Here is a 23241-nt window from a genome sequence, read left to right as displayed (position 1 = left end):
AAAAAAAAAAAAAAAAAAGAATTGATAAGAACCAGGTGATAGCCTAGGTATTGGAGCAATACTCAAAAACAAGGTTGTCCTAGGACACAAAGTAAGTTTGATGCTTTTCATTTAAAAAAAAAAAAAGAGTATGAATTGTGTTAAGCTCTGTAATACTTCCTCTGAGTTGAGAGTGGATCTTTAAGGTAAAACATTTTTTTGTCAGGACTGTTTGCAACTAAGGAATTTAAGGTTAAGAGTTTTGCATGACACTGCCAAATTATAAGACTAATGAGGGCAAGGATTTGATCATGTTCATGGATGCTTGTGAACTAGGAGTAGTGTGGCACCTCACATGTAATACCCAGTATTTTTTGAGTGAAGGAATGAACTATCCTTGGTGTAACTGTGGAAAATATTGTTAGGTTGTATAATAGATACAGGATAGCTTCCCTGCATCTATTGAGTTGAACAAGGCAGCCTTCCTGGATGTGTTGTCACAATGTTGCTATCAATATACTCTTTTAAATTAATAGAAGCAGAGGCACAGCTATACGTTTTCTTTTGAGTGCCAGTTATCAGATCTGTTTAATCATATGCCAATTCTGTCTGCAAAATGGGGATAGCAACACACAATCTATCTAGTGCAAGTAGCTGCACTAAGATTAGATGAGGTATACAGGGTAAGAGAAAATACTTGCAAATTATATATCTGATAATGGACTTATATCCACAGTTGTAAAGAACTTTTGCAGCTCAATATTAAAAACACAAAAATACCCCATTAAAATGGGAAACGGATCTAAATAGACATTTCTCTAGGGAAGATTTATGAATGGCTGGTAAGCACATGAAAAGATGCTCAACGTTGTCACTCATAGAGAGAAGCAAATCAAAACCACATAAGATGCTACTTCATGCCCACTAGTTAGCTGTAATCTAAAGAAGATAACAAGTGTTGGTGAGGATGTGGAGTGATTGGAAGCTCCATACGTTGCTGGTAGGAATTTAAAATGGGCAGCCACTTTAGAAATAGCTTGACAGTTCTTCAAAAGGTTAAAACATAGAGTTACCCTATGTTACCTAGCAGTTTCACTCCTAGGTATCTGTGCAAGATAAATGAAAACATACGTACACACAAAAACTTATACGTAAATGCTAGTAACATTATTCTTAATAGCTAAACAGTGGAAACAACCTAAATATCTATCAGCTGATGAATATATAAACAAAATGTGGTACATGCATACAATGGAATATTATTCAGCATTAAAAGCATAAAGGAATAAAGTACTGACACATGCTATAACATAACAAAACATGCTAAGTGAAAGGAGCAGACATAAAAGGCTATATGTTGTATGATTCCATTTATATGAAATGTGCAGGGTAGGCCAATCCATAGGGACAGAAAGTAGATTCATGAGCTGAGAGTGTTAGAGGAGAGAGATGGAGAAGGACTCCTAATGCATAGGGAGTTTCATTTTGGGATGATAAAAACGTTCTAAAATGGCGGTGATGTTGGCACAACTCTGAATATACTAAAACCATGGAATTGTATATTTCAAAAGGGTAAATTGCATAGTATGTGAATTTATACCTCAATAAAGCTGTTAAAAAAGAATAAGTGAGGTAATATGTGGGAATATACTTTGAGCTATTTGAAAAGATATTATTATTTCAGTTTGACTGTAAGGCCATTAAATAATAGCAGGATGACTTAGATATTTTCCTGTAATTTTATGCCATGACTCAACTTTATAAGGCTATAACTCAGCAATATAAAATATTGAAAATGTTGAAACATAAAATGAAAACTGCTTGGTCTACTGTTTATATTTAATAGGATTTTCTCAATCAGTTAATTAGCAATAAGTAGAATGTATCATTAAGGAATTAGATTTTAGAGTCGTAAAATTTTAGAGCTGGCAGAAACTTCAAAAGTCATCTAGTCCTCCCTCATTTTGCTGTGTGAGAGAGCTGAGTGATAGAGAGGCCAAGATGTCTTATGTCGCAGCTTTGAGTAAATTCTAGAACTCAGTGTTCTTTGTGTTGACTATTTGGTTTCAGTGCTGTTAAGAGTGTTCTACTATTAAAGAACTAACACTTTTAATAGCTATTTAAATGCTTCCTATATACTAGGCACTCAGGTACTTTATATACGTTATCTTGGTTAATCTACACAAAGCTTATGAAGAGAGTTCATTTTACCTGTGTATTAGTTATGTATTGTTGCTATAAAACAAAACGAAACAAACAAAAAAACAAAAAATCTGGCCGGGTGCAGTGGCTCACGCCTGTAATCCCAGCACTTTGGGAGGCCAAGGCAGGCGGATCACGAGGTCAGGAGATGGAGACCAGCCTGACGAACATGGTGAAACCCCATCTCTACTAAAAATACAAAAATTAGCCGGGCGTGGTGGCGTGCACCTGTCATCCCAGCTACTCAGGAGGCTGAGACAGGAGAATTGCTTGAACCCAGGAGGTGGAGGTTGCAGTGAGCTGAGATCACGCCACTGCACTCCATGCCCTCCAGCCTGGGCAACAATGCGAGACTCTGTCTCAAAAAACAAAAACAAAACAAACAAAAAAAAAAACACCGAAAAAACCTTTGTGGCTTAAAACAACACAAATTTCTTATCTCACATTCTGGAGGTCAGAAGCCCAAAATGGACCTGACGTCCTGTTAGCAGGGCTGCCCTTCTTCCTGAAGGCTTAGGGGAAGTCAATTTTCTTGTCTTTTCCAGCTTCTGGAGGCTGCCTGCATTCCTTCACTTTTAGTCTCCTTCCATCTTCAGAGCCAGCAGTGACTGGGCAAATCTTTCTCACAATGCTGTTTTTCTGGTTTTGATTCTTTTGCCCCCACTTTCCCTTTTAAGAACCCTTGTGATTACTTTGGGCCCATCTGGATAATGCAGATACTCTCGTTATTTTAAGGTGCACTGATTACCAGCCTTAATTCTGTGTGCAACCTTAATTCCCCCTCACCAAATGAGTGGAAAAAACACGCTCAAAATGTTTTTTGTTTTTTTTTGTTTTTGTATTCTCTCAGCCAACAGCAATCAACACAGAAGACTTTTGTGATGACACGTATGGGAGTTTCCTCCCCACCACACCAAGCTATTTTGCAACAGACGCCACCTGGGTTACCTTCAATTCAATGCTGACATCACCTGTAGAGAGTGTCAGATCCCCTATCTTTAGTCCTCAGTCTCACAGCAGGTCTCAGGAGGCTCTACCTGTGCTTCTGACCGACCTGCTATAAATTGGGGTTCCCACAGCCACCTCTTCGGGTTCATTTAGTTTACTAGAGGGCTCACAGAACTCAGGAAAACACATCTACTGGTTCATTATAAAGGATACAGATGGAGAGGTGCACAGGGCCAGGCATGTGGAAGGGGCAAGGAACTCCCTTGCCTCCCCGGGTGTACTACCATTTGCGAACCTCCGTGTGTTCAGCTATTTGAAAGCTCTCCACACTGTGTCCTTTTGGGTTTCTATTTAAGCTTCATTGGGTGGCATGATTGATTGAATCATTGGCTGTTGGTGATCAACTTAACTTTCAGACCCTTTCCCCTTCCTAGAGCTTGGAGGGTGTCGCTGAATGTCCCAACCCTCTAATCGTGCTTTGGTCTTTCTAGTGACCATCCTCCATCCTGAAGCTACCTAGAGACTGCCAACTCATTAGCATACAAAAGGCATCACTTTGGAGATTCTAAGGATTGTAGCAGTTGTATGCCAGGAAATGAGGATGTAGACCAGATATATATTTCACAGTATCATACCATGTAATATAGGGTAGGCAGAGATTCCAGGGAATAAGGTATGGACATCCTTTGAGGGAGGCAATATTCTGTGTACCATATCTGTTAATAAGCTGAAGAGATTTAGGCTCAGAGAGGTTAAGTAAGTTGTCCAAGGTCACAACATAGTAAATGAAAGAGCTGATATTTTAACCCAGGTCTGTTATTTATCATATATGCATATCTTTCACAATAACATGATTTTTCCCACAAATGCCATTTGATCCTACTCTGGAAAAGTAAATAGGATGATGAGCATTGTGCAAATAGTAAATACTTCCTTTTTATTGTATATATTTAAGGTATATGATGTTTTGATGTACACACACAGTGAACTGGATACTACAGTCAACCAAATTAACATCAGTCATCTCACATAGTTACCCTTTTTAGTGGCAGGAACACTTAAAATCTGTTTTAGCAAATATCTCAAATACAATACAGTATTAACTGTAGTCCTCATGTTGTACGTTAGACATTGAGACTCCTTTATCCTGCGTATCTGCAGCTTTGTATCCTTTGAGCTACATCTTCCCATTTTCTCCCCTGCCTGCCCCTGCTTACCACCATTTTGTTCTCTGAGTATTCAACTTTCTTTTTCTTTTCTTTTTTTAAGATTCCTCATATAAGTGAGGTCATGCATTTTCTGTGTCTTGCCTATTTCACTTTGCATAATGTCTTCCATGTTCATCCATGTGGTAGCAAATGGCAGGATCTCCTTTTTAAGGCGGAATAATATTCCATTTATGTATGTGCATATACATATATATATACATACATGCACATATGTACACACATACCTCACAGTTCATTCATCTGTTGACAGATACTTTGGTTGTTTCAATATCTTGGCTATTGTTTCTAAATCTTGGCTAATGCTACAGTGAACATGGGAGTGCAGGTATCTTTATGAGATGGTGATTTCATTTCCTTTGGATATCGACCCACTGGAGGAATTGCTGAGTCATATGGTAGTTGTATGTTTAATTTCCTTAGGAACCCCTGTACAGTTTTTCACAAGGGCCGCACTGATCTGCATTCCCACCAACAGTGTATGAGGTTTCTCTTTTTCACACTATCACCAACACTTATCTCTTGTAACTTATTAAAGTAATAATCACATTTGCTTAGTAATATCAAGCAGTAGGCTATGTTATTATGAAACAGTTAAAAGCATATAGGAAATATATTTATTGATGTGGGAAAAGTATTTATGACTCATCATGACTTCCAGCGCCCTTCCCAGATTTCTACTTATCACTTCCTTTCTGTTACCAGTTCCTTCCTTATCCAGCCTAGATGCTTTGATTCAAATTATTTTCCAGCAAATTCTTTCAATTCTTTTGTACCTCTTTGGTCTCTCCAATCTCGGAACTGGATAAGCTCAACTACCTGCCAGTTTTTTCACTTTAATGTTATACTCAGCAGCCTTAAAATTGTCCAGCAGTCTTCCGACATGTCTATTATCTCACTCCCTCACTCCCCACAGCATACTACCTTCGTTCTTCTCAAACCTTTTAACTCCCTATCAGGTTATTTGACATCTTAGCAGTTTTCCACACAGTTGACCACAATTGACCATTGCTTCCTTTTGGAAACACTTGTCTCTTGGCCTATGACACAAACCCTTCCCTGGTTTTCCTTCTCCCATTCTAGTTGACCATTTTCTGTCTTCTGTGTTACCTGACATCTAAAAGAGGAGAGGTTTAGTTCCCTTGTTTTTCATCTTGTACTTTTGGTTAAATACCTTTTTGTGTAAGTCTTTCATATTATCTCTAGCCCAGAGTTTGTCATCTTTAGCACTATTGACATTTTGGGCTGGAAAATTTTTTCAGTGTCGGGGGATGTCTCGTGGATTGTAGGATGCTTAGCAGCATCTCTGGCTTCTATGCTGTAACTGCCAATAGAGTTCCCTCTACCCTTATTGTGACAATCAAAGTGTCTCCAGATACTGCCAAATGTCTCCGGGGTACATAAAATCACCACCTGTTGAGAACTACTTATCTAGCCTGAAGCTCTCTTCTGAGGATCTGGGGATAACACCTTTCTGACATCTCTAGTTGAATATCTCCTAGGCATTGCAAATTTAATGTGACCAAAATGGACTCTTGTTTTTTCTCCCATATATGCTCTCCCCCTAGATTTTCAGATTTTAGATTATTTATGACCTTGCATTGGAGGTACCAATAAAAGACATTGGAGGCTTTTATTTGGAGTAAACTAGGGAGCCACCAGAGAGTTTTGAGCCAAGAAATGACATGATCTCACTTAGGTCAGCTCTTTCTTGAGCATAGACTATGACTTGGAAGACAAAGCAGGAAGACCAGTTAAGAGGCTACTGTGGTAATCACAGTGAAAAATGGTAGTAGCTTGCACAAGGATGGCAGTAGGGCATATGGTAAGGAGTGGCATCTCTGGTTTAGTGCTTAAACACAAATATTCCTGAGAAGAAGAATGCACTTGTACCTTCGTGAAGTTAGTATCAGAGTATGCTTTGTTTTTCAGATGTTTTCTAAGAACTTGCAGGGGACAGGTTTTGGTGGATCAGAATGAAAGGACAGTAGCCAAGTTCCTGGGTTCCTCCAAGCCAGAACTTCCTGGGATGTTACTTGAAGGGATTCAGGCCACAACAGGGTTTTAAAACAAAGGACCCAATAGGAGGAGTAAGCAGGACATCCAGTACTGCCTATTCTACCTCACAATCTTACTTAGAGCTGGTCCTCCCTTGGTAAAACATGTACTGGGTGGCAGGGTAGAGAGAACAATTGGAAGTCAGGAGTGTTTCCTTCATTAAATATAGGAAGCACATCATCTTGGGCTGGAAGGCCCTTAGCTGAAGTGAGGTGGCTATTGGCATTTGGGATAGGACAGGTTTTTGTTGTACAAGATTGCCCTACATGTCGCAAGACTCACAATAGTGTGCTCTCTCATTGTGACATCTAAAACATGCCTCCCCACATTTCCAGACTCCCCATGGGAGTCAGACATGTTCAACTGTATACCATTGGACTGAGCCCCCTTTGCTAATTTGAAAACTGCCTCCTGTAATATGAAGTTAGTCAAAAGGCTATACATTCCAGGCCCTTAAAGAAAAACTGCATTACTTGTTTGGGGACTTAGAAGGTATCCGCTAGTACTTTAAATTAGCATTGATGTTTATTGCTGATACATCCCATAAATGTTTTCTGTCCATGTTATATACCTTAAAATACTAATTTGTAATTCTTTCGTAGAGGTTGTAGACATTTCAGGGCCATCTCTAAAGATAACTGCAAAGGACACATGCTCTCGCTGCTGTCTTCCAGCATTGCTATGTAAGGGAGCCTGAATGAAAATGAATCGAGACTTTGTATGAAAAGGAATTCCCTAGCCATCTTAGCAAAGGGAGTGGGAGTAAGATTGGAAGAGGGAGGATATTGGCCTGTATGTGAATGTTTATGCACATCATGTTTTTTTTGTTTGTTTGTTTTTGTTTTTATAATCAGGTCTAGCTGGTATAAAGAGCTAAATATTTTTTAATTGTATTTTTGAAAAGTAGTAGCGAATAGAACAATATTCATGAGATTTGTGAAGGATTGATGACTCAGTGTTAGAGGGAATACTCACCAAGGAAAAGATCTAATAGTTTTGAACATACAAAATGTAAGGTTTATTTACAACGAAAAAAATAACACAACACAACTGGAGGAAATGCTTGTATCAAATGTGACTAAGGGTGAACATCTATAATATCTGAAGAGGAAGTTCTCTCAAACCTAATGAATAAGTTTTAATACATAAGTAAACAAAGTATTTTAGCAGTTAATGATTAATAAAAAGGTGGAATTATGTTTACCGTCACTGATAATCAAAGAAATGCCTTTTAAGTTAACCTTGAGTTACCTCTTCTATTCTCTCAAAAGTACTGAAAATTAAAATAACTTCCAATTCTGGAGAGGCTTTAAGGAAATGGACCCATTCACTCTAATGTGTTTCTTGTGCTACTCCCAGCCACTGCCTTTCCCTGAACATGCTGTGCCATTTGAAATTCTTACGTCTCATCTTTATGGGTCCTTCCCCTGTTCTTCCTGTTGACTTTCTATCTCTTGAGAGCAGCAGTCAGATCCTGGGGGCATCCCTTCTGAGTCAGCCCTGCCAGTGAGCACTCTGGTTTGCATTCGGTACTGCACTGCAGTCATGGGTGTATGAATCAGTCCCTACCACTTGGCTGGGGAGTTGTTGAGGTTAGGGCTGGTCAGGCCCTGCATCAGGGTCTGGCATACAAGTAATTATTCAATAACTATTGAGCTAAATTATTGGACTTTGGTAAATGTTTTAATAAACTATAATATGTTAGGGTGATGGAATAACATGATCACTAAAGTGTAATTATAAGTGTAACTTATGGCAAAATTTTGTAACCAAATACAGAATGATATGTTTAGTGTAATTTCAACTGCTTTTGAAAGGTAATGTGCAGAAAATGAATTTTTAAATATTTTAATGTTATAGATAACAAACTTTTATTTCTTTGTTACAATCTTTATGATACAATATATAATTTTTAAAATCAGTTGGCAGACTTGACCTCCCTCTCTTCTCATCAGAAATTAACCTCTGTGTGCCCTGTTCAGTTATCTGATTGAACTCTCAGGAAGTAGGGTGGGCCTCCCCAGAATGTGGGCTTTTAAGGATAGCTGCATTTATGTGGCTGAATTAGGTCCCCAAGCATGTTTGAACTTTTGCTGTGCCTGGGTGCATATAACTTGAGAGATATGGTACTTAGTATTGTAGAGTTTATAAATATATTCATGTTATCAATGATAAGTTCTACAGCTTTTAATAATGTCAAATATAAATGGTAATTGATTTTTTTAAACATTTTTTGAGTATCTACTATCTACCAGTGACTGAAATACAGAATTCCTTTGAGGAAGTCCTTGTCTGACAGCAAAGACAGACATCCATGGGCCTTTCATACAGTGAAATGAGTGCCATAATCGTGTGTTGAACAGAGTGCAGTGAGTTGTAGAGGGAATGGAGAAGCAGTTATTTCTTAGAGGGCTGGTGAGATGAGATGACTGTTCTCCAGTGAGATAACTCTTGAGCAGACCTTCAGAAGATGGGCAAAATTTTTGCAAGGTGGATAGGAGAAAAGGGAAAAAGCATGAACAGAAAGGTAGAAGTGTAGAAATACATGATGTGTTCAGAAGCCACTAAAAGATTTTGGAGAGGGATATGACATGGTTAGGTTTGTATTTGGAAAGAAAATTGAGATCAGTGATTATAACAAGGAGACACAAGAAAAGTTAATCTTTTTTTTTCTTTTTTTTTGCATGCTTTTCTATGTGACAATTTTGGAGCATCCCCAGATTTTAAATTGCAATATAGATAGGACATACTTTACATTATGCACATTACTGGCCAGCCAACCATATGTCCTCTCATAGCTGTGCATCAGAGTGTCCCTTCTAAAAGTCTGGGTTAACAGTGGGCTGCAGGAATAAGGTCAGCTAAGAAGCCATTTCAGTGTCCACATCACCACAGGAAGTGATGGCTTAATCAGGGCCGTGATAACAGAAATGGATGGGAGGGAATATATTTGCCTATATAGACTTGGTATCAGAGTTTTATGGGGGTAGAGAGAAAAAGGAATTATACATCAGTGTTTCTCATATTTTAATGTGCATATGAATTGTCTAGGGATTTTGTTAAAAGGTAGATTTTGATTCAGTAGGTCTGTGGTGGGGCCTCAGATTCTGCTCCCAAGTGTTGCCACCACTGTGGGGCCATGGTCCAGTGAATAATTAACAAGGACGAGATAATGTGGGTGTGAGACTCCACTGACTAGATGGTGATGTCATTATCTGAAATACCTGAAATGGGGAATACCACAGAAAAGAAAGATTGGGTGGGGGAATGGGGTGAAGTTTTTGTGGGACATTCAGATATAAAAATTGTAGACAGCTAAAAGTTTGGATTCTAAGCTTGAGAGAAAAATCAAGCATAGAGATACAGACTTGGGAATAAGCATTTCGTTGCTGACAGTAAAAGTCATGAGAATGAGTGACATTACCTACAAAAAAGAGATAAAGTTAATATTAGAAAATATACCTATTGCTTCATCATTCAAAGGCCTCATCTTCTAAAAAGAAAAATAAAATGTATCTATTTGCTAAAATTTTAATGTCCATTTAAGTGACTATAAATCAGCAATGGGAAAGAAATTGGATAGGTAGCTTCCTCCCTATGAACAATCTCTAGGTGTAAATTGAGGGAAGGAGAAGTCTTTGGAAAATCCCTCTTTTCCTTGGTAATGACTGTAGATCAAGTTAAAAATGCATTAAAGTATCTTATGAGAAATAATTCATATAAATAAATATGTGTAAAGAATCTTCAAAATGCCAGGCAGTCTTCTGACCTTAACATTAATAGCAAATGAAATGAATCCCTGAAACAGTGGAGCTTATCGGGGAGATTGACAAATGCTGTGTTAGGAAAGTACGGTGTGATGCGAGAGCACACACATCAGGAACACATGACTCAGTATGGAGACAAGGGATGGCCTACTTGAGGAAGTAGCATTAAGCTGAGACCAGAAGGCCGAGGAGAGGTGACCTACAGGAAGAAGGGAAGGTTGTAACAGTAATGACTTGGAGGGGAGAGGCCCTGCAGGTTGGAGAAGTTCAGTGTGGCCGACCATGGAGTGTGCAGAGTAAGGGGCATGACTGCTGAGCTCCAGAGGTGGACAGAGCCCCTGGTGAGGCCCACTCCTCTGGGACTTAGTAGAGAGAAGAGGGAGAAAATGATGTATTTTCCCAGGGAAAAACTATTATCCTGCTTTGGTATAGTTCAAACAACAGTCTTATGCATATGGTTTTACAAGCATATGGCTTTTATGGACGGGCCTACTAATGACATGACTCATAGTAATGTTTCTGTAGGAAAAATGTTTTGTGCTTCAAAAGCTGTCTTATAATTTAACTTTCAGATTTTTTTTTTTCCATTTGGGAACCGCTTGGATAAGAGCACAATTCTATTGCTTTTTGTTATTTCTGCTAAAAGTGTGCTTTCTCTGTTATGTATCTATGTGGCTACAGTGTTGATTTTCCATCTTCTGATATGAATCAAGCTATCATTGCACAGATGCAGTTGAAATGTTGTTTTATTTTCTTGACCAGATTCAGAAAGTGTATGGAAATAGAGAAATCTTTTTATAAATTGTTTAGTTTTCAGAGTGTTTGTTCTTCAAAGTTAAGGATTCCCTCTGTAAATTATATTGTGGTATACTGTGTTATATACCATGAAAGTATGAAAAATTAAACTACCATGAAAATTGTTGTAAACAGAAAGTAGAAGAGATTGGTATGTTTTCACTATTGAAGTCAAATAGAATGTAGAAGGTAAACAATAAAGGATAAAATACCCAGCTTTAAAATACTTTAATAACCATGAGCTTATCGTCATAATCATCTTCATTACTAGCTATTGTTATCATTAGTAATACTTGATATTTTAAAGCAGGAAACAGCAAATGTTAAGGCCACTCCCTTTGTAAAATTGATCTATATGAGTTTCACTTTCTTTAATAAATGAAACTTTAGGCTGAAACTCTCCAATTCCCTTATCTCCAATATGCAAAGTTAATTTCATCTACATCTATCTTGTGAAAGTATCTTTCCTTCTATATCAATTAGAATACTTTCAGCTGGTAAGTGACAGAGACCCAACTGAAAGTATCATATATAATAACTGCATTTTATTATCTCATATAACTAGAAATCTGGAAGAAAGATGGTTTTTTAGTTGGCTCATATAGCAGCTAACCGTTATCATCAGACTCTCTGGTTCTGTCTTTTCATTCTACCATCCTGCGTAAGTTGACTTTTGTCTTCAGACTTTTCCCCTCCTCATCTCAAGATGGCAGCTTTAACTCCAAGAATGACATACTCATATCAAAGCATCCATGACTGTAAGAAAAGGTGTCTCTCTTATGTCTTTTTCAGAAATGAAGAAAACTTTCTTAGAAGCCTCCTAGAAAACATCACCTCACTAGCCAAAACTGCATCCTGTACTGTTTCTAAGCCAGTCAGTGGTGAGGGGTACAGAAGTCCTATGTTTGGCTTAGACTAGTCTAGATTCATGGCCCTCCACTCTTCCCAAGGTAAAAAAATAAAAAAATAAAAAAATAAATAAGATTTTGTTATCCACAAAGAAGGGAAGACTGAGTAGGCAACCTCTAGGTCTGTCATACCTTCCAAGGCCAATTTATTTGCCTAGACTCTTAATTCCTTTCTGCCTCCTAGAAGACTTTGTTAATCATTTCTTCTTGCCTTCATTTTCAGTCTTCTCATTCTTTTTCTTCAAGCTTATTGAAAGAAGAGTCTACATAAGCTGCCTTCATTTTTTCCCCTCCCATTTATTCCTTAAATTCCTTGCCATCTGGATTTTGTTCCTTCTAATAAGAAACCTTCCTTTTCTGTCAACAACAATGGCCACTTGATTCCCAAATCCTTTGCCAGTGTCTTTTGTTTTCTGGATTTTCTATTCTCTGTTTCATTTGTTTGCACATTATTCTTTATTATTTCCTTCCATCTGCTTGCTTAGGTTTAGTTTGCTTTTCTTTTTGTAGGTTCTGTCTTCTTAAGGTGGAAGATTAGGTTATCCACTTGAGATCTTTCTTTTTAAATATAGGCTTTTATAGCTACAAATTTCTTTCTGAGTACTATTTTCTTTAGCTGTATCCAATAAATTTTGGCATGTTGTGTTTTAGTTTTCACTAATCTCAACATATTTTCTAATTTTCTCTCTGATTTCTTTGACCTATTGGTTATTTAGGAGTGTGGTTTCCCCGCCCATCTTTGTGAATTTCCTAAAATTCCTTCTGTTACTGATTGTATTATAATTGCATTCCATTGTTTCAGAGAATATTCTTTGTGTGATTAATCTCTGTAAATTATTGAAGGTTGTTTATGGTCTAGCATGTGATCTCTTTTGGAAAATGTTTCATGTGCACTTAAGAATGCATATTGCCTTGTTGGGTAGAGTGTTATATAGTCGTCTGTAGGGCTAGTTGTCTTACTGTGTTGTTCAAATCTTTTGTGTTCTTGTTGATTTTCTTCCTGGTGGTTTTATCTAGTATTGAAAGAGGGTTAGTCTCCAATTATTATTTTTGAGTTGTGTATCCCTTCAACTCTGTCTTTTCTTCCTTCTGTTGTTAGGTGCATATATGCTTCTAATTGTTATATTTTCCTGATGGATTGACCCTTCTGTCATTATGAAGTGTTTCTCTTTATTTCTAGTAATATATTCTTGTTTTAAAATCTATTTTGCCTGATTCTTTTATGTTTACTGTTTGTATGGTATAGCTTTTACTTTCAACCTATTTGTATGATTGAATCTAAAATGTGTTTTATATAGATTTTATGTAGTTGGGATCATTGTTCTTTTTCTTTTAAAAAAATACAGCCTGATAATCTTTCTTTTGATTAGATTGCTTAATCTGTTCACATTTAATGTAATTACTGATCTAGTTGGATTTTTGTATGCAGTTACGAATTTTGTTTTCCATAGGTCTCAAGTCTTTTTTGTTCTTTCCTTTCTTGCCTTCTTTTGAATTAAGTAGATATATTGTAGTGTGATGTTTTAATTCCTTTGCTACTTTTTAAAACATATATTTTGAATTATTTTCTTAGTGGTTGCTCCAGGGTTTACAGTGTACATCTTGATTTATAAGAATTTCACTTCTGATTTATACTTACTTTCAGCAAAATAGACTTCCTCTATTAGCTCCATTTCCCTCCCCAACTTTTTTGTGCTATTATTGATGTACCTATTATGTCAAACCCAACAATACACTGTTGTAATTTTTACTTTATGTCTTTTGAAGAAGCTGAGACAAGGGAGAGCAAGTACATATTTATAGTTAGTTGTATTGACCTCTCTATTTTTCATTTTCTTTACATATTTCTGCATATTTGAGTTAGCTCTGGGGTCATTTTCTTACTCCCATAGAACTCTGTTCTCATCTGCTTCATTTGTACTGTTATTGTCTAAATATGTAACAGTGAATGTTGTTAGCCCAATAATAAAATTATAGCTACAGTGTTTTATTGAATTATTCTTTAAATCAGTTAAGAGAAGAAAGGGGAAGAATTATGCAATTACAGTGTCTTTTGCAATTATGTACGTAATTTCCTTTACTGGCACGCTTTGTTTTTTTGGGGCTTCCAATTACTGTTTGGTGTTACTTGCTTTTAGCCTGAAGAATTTCCTTTAGTATTTCTTGTAAAACAGATATTCTAGCAACAAATTCTCTGTTTTTATTTTCCTGGGGATGCCTTAATTTCACCTTTATTTAAAAATACAGTGTTGCTGGATATTAGAGTCATAATTCACAATATTTTACTTTAGCACTTTGAATATTTAATTCCATTGCTTTCTGCCCTCGCTTGTTTCTAATGAGAAGTCAGTTGTTAATCTTATTGGGGACTCCTTTGTGCTTGTCTGGTCATTTTGCTCTTGCTGCTTTCAAGATTTTCTCCTTGTCTTTGGCTCTCAAGATTTTGCCTATAATGTGTCTGGAAGTATATCTTTTTGTATTTATCCTATTTAGAATTTGTTGGGCTCCTTGGGAGATGTGTAGATTAATATTTCTTTTTCTTTTATCAAATTTGGAAAGATTTCAACCATTATTTATGTATTTTTTATTCTTTTTCTTTCATTCTTTTTTTTTCCCCTCTCTCTGAGACAGGGTCTCACTCTGTCACCCAGGCTGGAGTATAGTGGCATGACCTTAGCTCACTGCAGGCTCCACCTCACTGCAGGCTTAAGCAGTCCTCCCACCTCAGCCTCCTGAGTAGCTGAAACTACAGGTGTGTTTCACCCTACCTGGTTAATTTTTAATATTTTTTATAGAGACAGGGTCTCAACATGTTTCCCAGGCTGGTATTGAATTTCTCGGCTGAAGCAATCCTCCCACCTCGGCCTTCCAAGGTGCTGGAGTTACAGATATGAGCCACCATTCCTAGCCTTATTATTTCTTTAAATATTTCTCCCTGTTTTTTCTCCTAATGGCATCTATTTTAGTCCATTTTCTGTTACTGTAACAGAATACCAAAGACTAGTTAATTTATAAGGAAAAGAAATTTATTTTTTATGGTTCTGGAAGCTAAGAAGTCCAAGAGCATGGTGCGAGCCTCTGGTGAGGGCCTTCTTGCTAGTGGGAATTCTCTACAGAGTCCCAAGGTGGCACAGAGCATCACATGCTAAGAGGGCATATGAGTGAGAACCAAACTGGATTTTATAACAGATGCATTCTTGTGATAGCTAACCTACCTGCTTGATAACCCATCAATGCAGTAACTTATTATAGTCTTATTATAGTCTACTAATCCATTCATGAGAGCAGAGCCCTCATGACCCAGTTACCTCTTAAAAGTACTACTTCTCAGTACTTCTGCATTCAGGACCAAGTTTCCAATACAGTGAACCTTTGGAGAACACATTTAAACCACAGCATTCCACCCTGGGCCCCCAAAATTTATGTCCTTCTGGTGTTTAAAAATACATTCATTCCATCCCAGTAGCTCCAGAGTCTTCATTCATTCTATCATGCACTCAAAAGCCCAAAGTTCCAAGTCTCATGTAAATCAGATTTGAGTGAGACATATGGTGTAATTTGCCTTGAGACAGATTCTTTTCAGCTATGAGCCTATTAAATCAAACAAGTTACTGACTTCCAAAATATAGTGGTGGAGCAGGCATAGGACAGACATTGCCATTCCAAAAGGGAGCAACAGGAAAAAATTAAGGAGTAACAGGTCCCATGTAAAACGAAAACCCAACAAGGAAAACAACGTTACATCTTACAGCTGGAGAATAATCTCCTTTGACTCCATGTCCTGCATCCTGGGCACATGGGTGCAGGGTTGGGCCTGAAAGCCTCAAGTGACTCCACCCCCATGGCTTTACTATGCTCAATCCATATGTCAGCCCTTGTAAGTTACAATTGGGTGCCTGTGGCTTTCGCAGGTTGGACCTGCATGCTGATGCTATAGTTCTGAGGTCTCAGCAGCATTCCTGCTCCCACAGCTCCATTAGGCATTACTTTAGTGGGGGCTCTGCCATGGCCTTGCTTCTGGCTGTACTAGGCATTGCCCTATGGGGGGGCTCTCAGCAATGGGTCCACTCTTATGACAAGTCTCTGCCAGGGCACCGGTCTTTTTGGTATATCCTTTGAAATCTAGGTGAAACTACCGTAGCCCCACATCTCTTACATTCTGTACACCTGCAGAATTAGCACCTTGTGGATGCCACCAAAATTTATAGCTTGTGCCTTCCATAGTGGTGAGTTGAGCCACACCTGCTGCTACTTGGGTCATGGCTGGGGCAACCACAGAGCCTTGCTCTGGGGAGCAGGGAGCAGAGTCCTGAGGCAGTCCTGGACAGTGGGCTGTGCAGAATGCCATGGATGCCATGGGCTCCCACAAAATCATTCTGCACGCCTAGGCCTGTGGGCCTCTGATGGGAGGAGCAGCTTCGAAGGTGTGTGAAATGCCTTTTGGAGTCTTTCTCTAATTGTCCTGATAAATAGTCTCTTGGTCCCTTGTATCAATATGAATCTCTTTAGCAAATGGTTCCTAGGCCACATTCTTGGTTTCCTTTCCTAAACAAGCTTTTTAAATTCTACATAGCCAGCCTGAGGAGAGTTTTCCAAATCTTTCCACTTTGCTTTTCATTTGATTATAAATTCTGTCTTTGTCATCCCTTTGCTCCCAAATCTCACCTGTGTCTTGAGTGTTTTGCTGCTAGAAATTTCTTCCACCCCATATGCTAGTTCATCAGTCTCAAGTCCAGCATTCCACAAACCCCTAGGGCATGGACATAGCCTTGAGGTATGTCAGGCTGTTTGCTGCTTTGTGACAAGTATGGCCTTTAGTCCAAGTTCTAGTACCTTGCTCCTCATTTCCATCTGAGGCCTCTTCAGAATGAACTTTACATATTTCTGTTAACATTCTGGTCATGAGCACTTAAGTAATCTCTAAGAAGATTCAGGCTGGGCGCAGTAGCTCACGCCTGTAATCCCCGCACTGTGGGAGGCCGAGGCAGGCAGATCACCTGAGGTTTGGTGTTTGAGACCAGCCTGGCCAACATGGCAGAACCCCTCCTCTACTAAAAATACAAAAATTAGCGGGGCTTGGTGGTGCATGCCTGTAATCCCAGCTACTTGGGAGGCTGAGGCAGGAGAATCGCTTGAACCTGCAAAGCGGAAGTTGCAGTGAGCTGAGATTGTGCCATTGCACTCCAACCTGGGTGACAGAGTGAGACTCTGTCTCAAAAAAAAAAAAAAAAAAAAAGAAGATTCAGAATTTCTCTAGTCGTTTTCAGAACCTTCACCAGAATCACCCTTAAGGCTCCATTTATGGCAATATGGGTTTTTTCTATCCAGCTCCTCCATAGTCTGCCAGCTTCTACCCGTTACCCAGTTCCAAAGCTGCTGCTTCATTTTCAGATATTATAGCAAAAGTCCTACATCTTGGTACCAGTTTTATGTCTCAGTCTGTTTTCTGTTGCTGTACATAGACTTTAATGAAGTTGAGGATACCTCTGAATCACCTGGTGGGCTTGTTATAATAAAACACAGGTTACTGGGTCCTATGCCCAAACCTTCTGATTCAGGAGGTTGGAGGTCGGACCTGAGGGTTTGTATTTCTGGCAAGTATCTGAGTGAGGCTGAGGCTGCTCATCTGGATAACCTACTTTCAATGTTTGGTTGCATCTTTTTTTGTGATCCTAGCAGCCATTTATATGTATTATTTGTATCTATTCATTCATTAAGGTGCGAAAAATGGTAATATTCTAATTCTTTTACTCTTTTCATTTATTCATTGGAATATTTTATAGAGAGATACATATTCTTATCTCTTACTTGGTTACCCAGTGACAGAGTTCACAAAAGAAAGGGTTCTTGATTTTTTCCCTTTGATATATATTTTTTAAGATAATGAATTGGTTCTCTATCATCTCTTAAAGGTGATCAGTTTTTTAAGAATATTATTATGAACTTTTAGAATTTAATGTATTAGTTTAATCCATTTCAAGTATTACCATCATTGAAGCTCAAATGACTCCATCTTTGGCTAATGGAAGCCTCTTAAAGTTAGCTCCTGAGTCCTAGATTCAGCTATTTCTCTTAGAAGCCCTACTGTTTAAGGGGTGATCATGTTTTCTCTCAGCCCTTTCTATAGACAGAAATCAGAAGTATGTGCACATATTTAAGATAAAATAAAAAAGTATTTCATAAATTTATATTGATGCTTCCAATTGAAACTTGAGACTATGGTGGAGACGATAGTGTGTTTAAATCTTCTTTCTGTATCTCTTTCCTCTGCTTTCAAGGATATGAGTGATTATAGAACTGGAAAGTTCCACAATTATTGATTTATTTTTATCCTATAGTGTACACACAACAGTCTCAGAATGACAACACTACAGTATTACTCAAAACATTAAAATGCATATTTTTGCATACATTCTCACCCCCTTAATCGCATTTAGGACTGGGGATGTCTTCTGAGACTTGAGTTTATTGAGCAGCCATTTAAAGCATCTTCTCTGTCTCATACTCACTGCTAGAAAGGGGATACAAAGAGGTGTAAGATATGTCCCTGTTCTCTAAAAGCTAAGGGTCAGGGTTACTGGGTTATGTATCATTCTGGTATAGGAAGATGTGGCCATAGAATCTGGGATTCTGTTCTTCTTTAAAAGAAGTTAATGTTAATGTTAATTCTTCTTTACTTGCATGTTTCTTAAAATAAAACCCTTTCTCTCTACTCTTATCAGGGAGCAGCTTCCTTTTGGTGGAGCTCGTTAATACTTTCTAATCTCCCTTACATAGTGTATTATTAGTCAGGGTTCTCCAGAGAAACAGAGAACAAGAGAAAGATATAGAGTTTATTTTAAGGAATTGACTCACAGAATTTTGGGAGTTGGCAAAGCAACTGTGTAGAATACAGCAGCAGGCTGTATATTTAAGGAAGAGTTGATAATAGTCTTGAGTGTAAAAATTGCAAAATAGGCTAGTAGGCTGGAAACTTAGCATTTCTATGTTATCATCTTGATGGAGACTTGCATCTTCTTCAGGTAACTTTTATCTTCGCTGGTAAGGCCTTCATCTGATTGGATAAGGCCCACCACAGTATGGAATCTCTTTTATTTCAAGTCAACCAATTATAAATGTTAATTACATCCACAGAGACCTTCACACAGCATCTATATTAGTATTATACCAAACAGCTGGCCATGATAACCTATCCAAAGTGACTCATAAAATTAACTATCACATCTAGGTTAACTGTTTATTGCCCAAATTGATATTCTTTCTAAAAAACAATAAAATTATTTAATTTTATTACTTGACTGACAGATTGGTTTCATCATATTGGCAAACCTATAAAATAGTCCTATTAAGGAATTATTTTAAAAATAAAGTTATTTCTAAGACATATTGAGATATAGCTATATTCATTAAAGCAAAACAACTGTTTTAACATTAAAATAACATAAATATAATTCTCAGTAAAAGTTCATATACATTAGTTTCTTAGCTGTAATTTGTATCTAATATATAAGCTCTCTGTATTGGAAAAAATATTTTAAAAATATAGTTGTATTATCTTTAATTGCTTCATAAAATCATAGTCTTTTTCAAGTTGCATTTTGTGATTGCTACATTTGAAATTATTGATTTTTTCAAGTTACTATTTTCTATATAAATTGTGATTTTTAAATTTGAGAATGTAACCTCTATGTTGATAATGAGGTACCTGGTAAGTTCAAAGCAAATTCTATTATATTTTTATTTTGTAATAGTTTAATATGCAAATATTCTGGCACATGTATTTTCACAGCAACTGTTAAAAAAACAGTCTATTTACAGCACTTTTATTCAACAAAATTTTTATGACAAAGCTTGTCAAATAAATTGTGTCTGTTATGGAAATCTTTTAAACATCTTAACCAAATTTAGATGCTGCTAAATTGTAGGCATTCTCAAGTTCATTTTATTCTAGTACATAATATAAACTTACTTAAGTAAAAAAATAAGTTCTCCATAAAAATTAAAACTTGAATGAAAGATTTCTGTCTTAGTTTGGGCTGCTGTCTCAAAATACCACATACTGGGTGGCTTAAACAACAATTCATTTCTCATGGTTCTGAAGGCTGGAAAGTCAAAGATCAAGGAACCAGCAGATCAGTTTCTGGTGATGGCCTGCTTCCTGGTTTGCAGACCTGGTTTGATCTCATTATGTCCTCACATGGCCCTTCTTGGGTGTGTGCACTTGGATGGGGTGGTGGGGGTAGAGAGAGAGATCTGTTTCTTTTTATAACAGCATTAATCTCATCAGGAGGGCCCCACCAACATGACCTAATCTAACCCTAATTAAAGGCACTACCTCTGAATACCATCACGTTGGGTATTAGGGCTTCAGCGTAAGAATTTAAGGTGACACAAACATTTAGTTTCAACTGACTTTGAATGTAATGTTTGAATGAAAATCATCTGTTATGTTGATGATTTTACAAAGTCTAAGCCTCAAAGAATTCGAAGCTAGATAACAAAAAGAGAAAACATGGACTGTCATGCTGAAATATTTTTCTAAATTCAGCATCAACTTTGTCACAAATATTTTAGTTCATTTTTTTTCTTTTTTTAGATGGGTGTGTACTCTGTTGCCCAGGCTGAAGTGCAGTGGTGTGATCACAGCTTACTTCAGCCTTGACCACCTGAGCTCAAGCAGTCCTCCTATCTCGTCCTCCCAAAATGTTGGGATTACAGGTGTGAGCCACCATACCCAGCCTTAGTTCACTTTTTTTAACCCTATGTGTGTGTGTAAACATTTGTAAATTTTGATTGGTAGAATGTCACATCTTTTGTGGATGCAGTTGTGAAATATGTTTCCTCCAATTTTGATTGGTAATATATTGCAGTTTATATGGGCACAGTTGTGAATTATATGTGAACCACAGCCAAGTCCAAGTTTATTTCTGTTACATCATTTTTAAAATTTAATAAGAACATTGTTCTTTCTATGATGCTGTGCTCAAGCAAAGTTTGTAATTGTGTTATCACTGTAAAAACAAATAGAATTGACCCTTACTATTCACAGATTTTGCTTTCATGAATTCGTCTGCCTACTACAGATTGAGCATCTCTGATCTAAAATCAGAAATGCTCTAAAATCCTAAACTTTCTGAGTGCCGACATGATGCTCAACACAATCCTCAAGGGTCATGCGCAAATGAAATACTCATTGGAGCATTTTGGATTTCAGATTTTTGGATTGGGGATACTCAGTAAGTATATAATACAGATGTTTCAAAATTTTTAAAAACCCCAAATTCAAAACACTTCCGACCCCAAACATTTCAGGTAAGGGATACTGAACCTGTCAAATTTATTTGTAACTGCAAAATCAATACTCATGACACTAGTCATTCAACTGAGTGCATGACTACAAATGGTACAGAATGGTGAAAATTTTGGATTGCTTAACACATTCCTAGTTGACAGGCTGATTTCCTTCAGCTCTCATACAGTAAACAAGTCTCCTTTTTTGGGTTTATATAGTGCTATGGTTTTTGCTTTTTTAGGCTTCTTTGTGATTTCTGTGTTTAAAATGACTACTCAGTGTGGAACTGAAGTGCTGTATATTGCTCCTAAGTGCAAGAAGGCTGTGATGTGCCTTAAGGAGAAAATACACATGATAGATAAACTTACAGTGCTGTTGGCTATGAGTTCAGTGTTAGTGACTCAACAGTAAACAGCCATACATTGCTTAACAACAGGGTTAAATTCTGAGAAATGTATCATTAGGTGATTTTGTCATTGTGAAAATATCATAGAGTGTGCTTATATGAATCTATAGCTTACTACACATGTAGGCTATGTGGTAAAGCCTATTGTTCCTAGACTACAAACCTGTGCGGTGTGTTACTATACTGAATTCTGTAGGCAATTGTAACACAATAGTAAATATTTATGTATCTAAACAGAAAATGTACAGCGAAAATATAGCTTGATAATCTTATGGGACCACCTCCATCATAGATGCAGTCTGTTGTTGACACATCGTGCAGTGGATGACTTTATTAATCAGGTATCTTGAAACAGAACTATACATAAAATGAGGTTATGTTTGGTCAGCTAATTAAAATGTAATCAGAGGCTCTCAGGAGCTCTCAGGAACCCAACCCTGAATTTCCCTTATGAGTAAACAATTTGGTATTCCCTAATTCAGTATTCATGGTGACTTCATAGACCATAACTACTGTGAATAATGAGAACCAACAGTAATTTTGTCTTTGTTGTTGAACTTCTAAACTGATTTTTAAGTAGCAATTAAAGCAATGTCACGTGTTTCATATTCTACAGAATGAACTTCCAACAGCTTTACTTTGGTTTCATGAATTAGATGAAATCATCAAACCATTATTGGAATTAACTGATTTTTCTAGTTGGTACATTTCCTGATACTGACAGAAAGCTGGCAACATTTAACTGTGAGTTTTTCTGTTAATGCAGCCAACCAGATATCACTTTACTTTGATGATGTAAAAAAGATGCTTTAGAATCAGAACTAAGTGCATTTTTTAAAAAAGTAATTTGATCTAGATGAAAAGTCATGCTTTAGAGAGTGTCTTTCAGATTTAACCACATGTGAAATAGACAACTGGCTTCATTGCACATGTATCTCACACGGCTTAATGAGGTTATGGCAGAGCCTGAAAGTATAAATAAGTCCTAGCCTATTTTAATGGTATCATTAAAAAAAAATCATTAGAAAATGAAAAACCCAGCCGGTCGCGGTGGCTCACGCCTCTAATCCCAGCACTTTGAGAGGCCGTGGCAGGTGGATCATAAGGTCAGGAGATCAAGACCATCCTGGCTAATACGGTGAAACCCCGTCTCTACTAAAAATACAAAACCTTAGCCAGGCGAGGTGGCGGGCGCCTGTAGTCCCAGCTACTCGGGAGGCTGAGGCAGGAGAATGGCATGAACCCAGGAGGCGGAGCTTGCAGTGAGCCGAGATTGTGCCACTGTACTCCAGCCTGGGCGACAGAGCAAGACTCTATCTCAAAAAAAAAAAAAAAAAGAAAAGAAAGAAAGAAAATGAAAAACCCAGGACAAATGGTAAATTGGTGGGACAGTGGGACAATGGCCATAAATTGGGACTGTCTCAGGCAAACTGACACACTTTACCAGACATTTGTCCTTTCAAAAATCTTTGAATCCCAAACTCTTGATTACTGTTTTCCTGTCAAAAAGGCTGTGCCCTGAATATGAATCACTTGTTTGTGACTATTTAGTAATTTCCACAGCATTATGCACATGGAAAAGAATGTGAAGCATTCTTCTTAGCCAGTTTTATTCATTGCGGCATTTCTTTTTTTCTGGAACATTTTCTATTTATCTTAA

The 23241-nt window shown here is 37.5% G+C and overlaps 1 long non-coding RNA gene across 3 annotated transcripts in view; it reads left to right on the top strand.

Annotated features, from left to right (window-relative positions):
- LOC108521985 (uncharacterized) overlaps positions 1-23241 on the top strand; it is a 119529-nt gene that overhangs the window by 22445 nt on the left and 73843 nt on the right. The window contains exon 1 of one of the 3 annotated variants that reach the window (XR_001883329.1): positions 22196-22325. The exons of the other annotated variants lie outside the window; for them this stretch is intronic. This is a non-coding gene — a long non-coding RNA (uncharacterized LOC108521985). Of the gene's footprint in view, positions 1-22195; positions 22326-23241 lie in introns of those variants that run through there. 3 annotated transcript variants of the gene reach the window in all.

Source organism: Rhinopithecus bieti, unplaced genomic scaffold (genome assembly GCF_001698545.2).
Source record: "Rhinopithecus bieti isolate Rb0 unplaced genomic scaffold, ASM169854v2 scaffold_63308, whole genome shotgun sequence".
NCBI classification, from domain to species: domain Eukaryota; kingdom Metazoa; phylum Chordata; class Mammalia; order Primates; family Cercopithecidae; genus Rhinopithecus; species Rhinopithecus bieti.
Note: the sequence above shows the minus strand (reverse complement) of the source record. Positions and strands in the feature narration are given on the sequence as shown.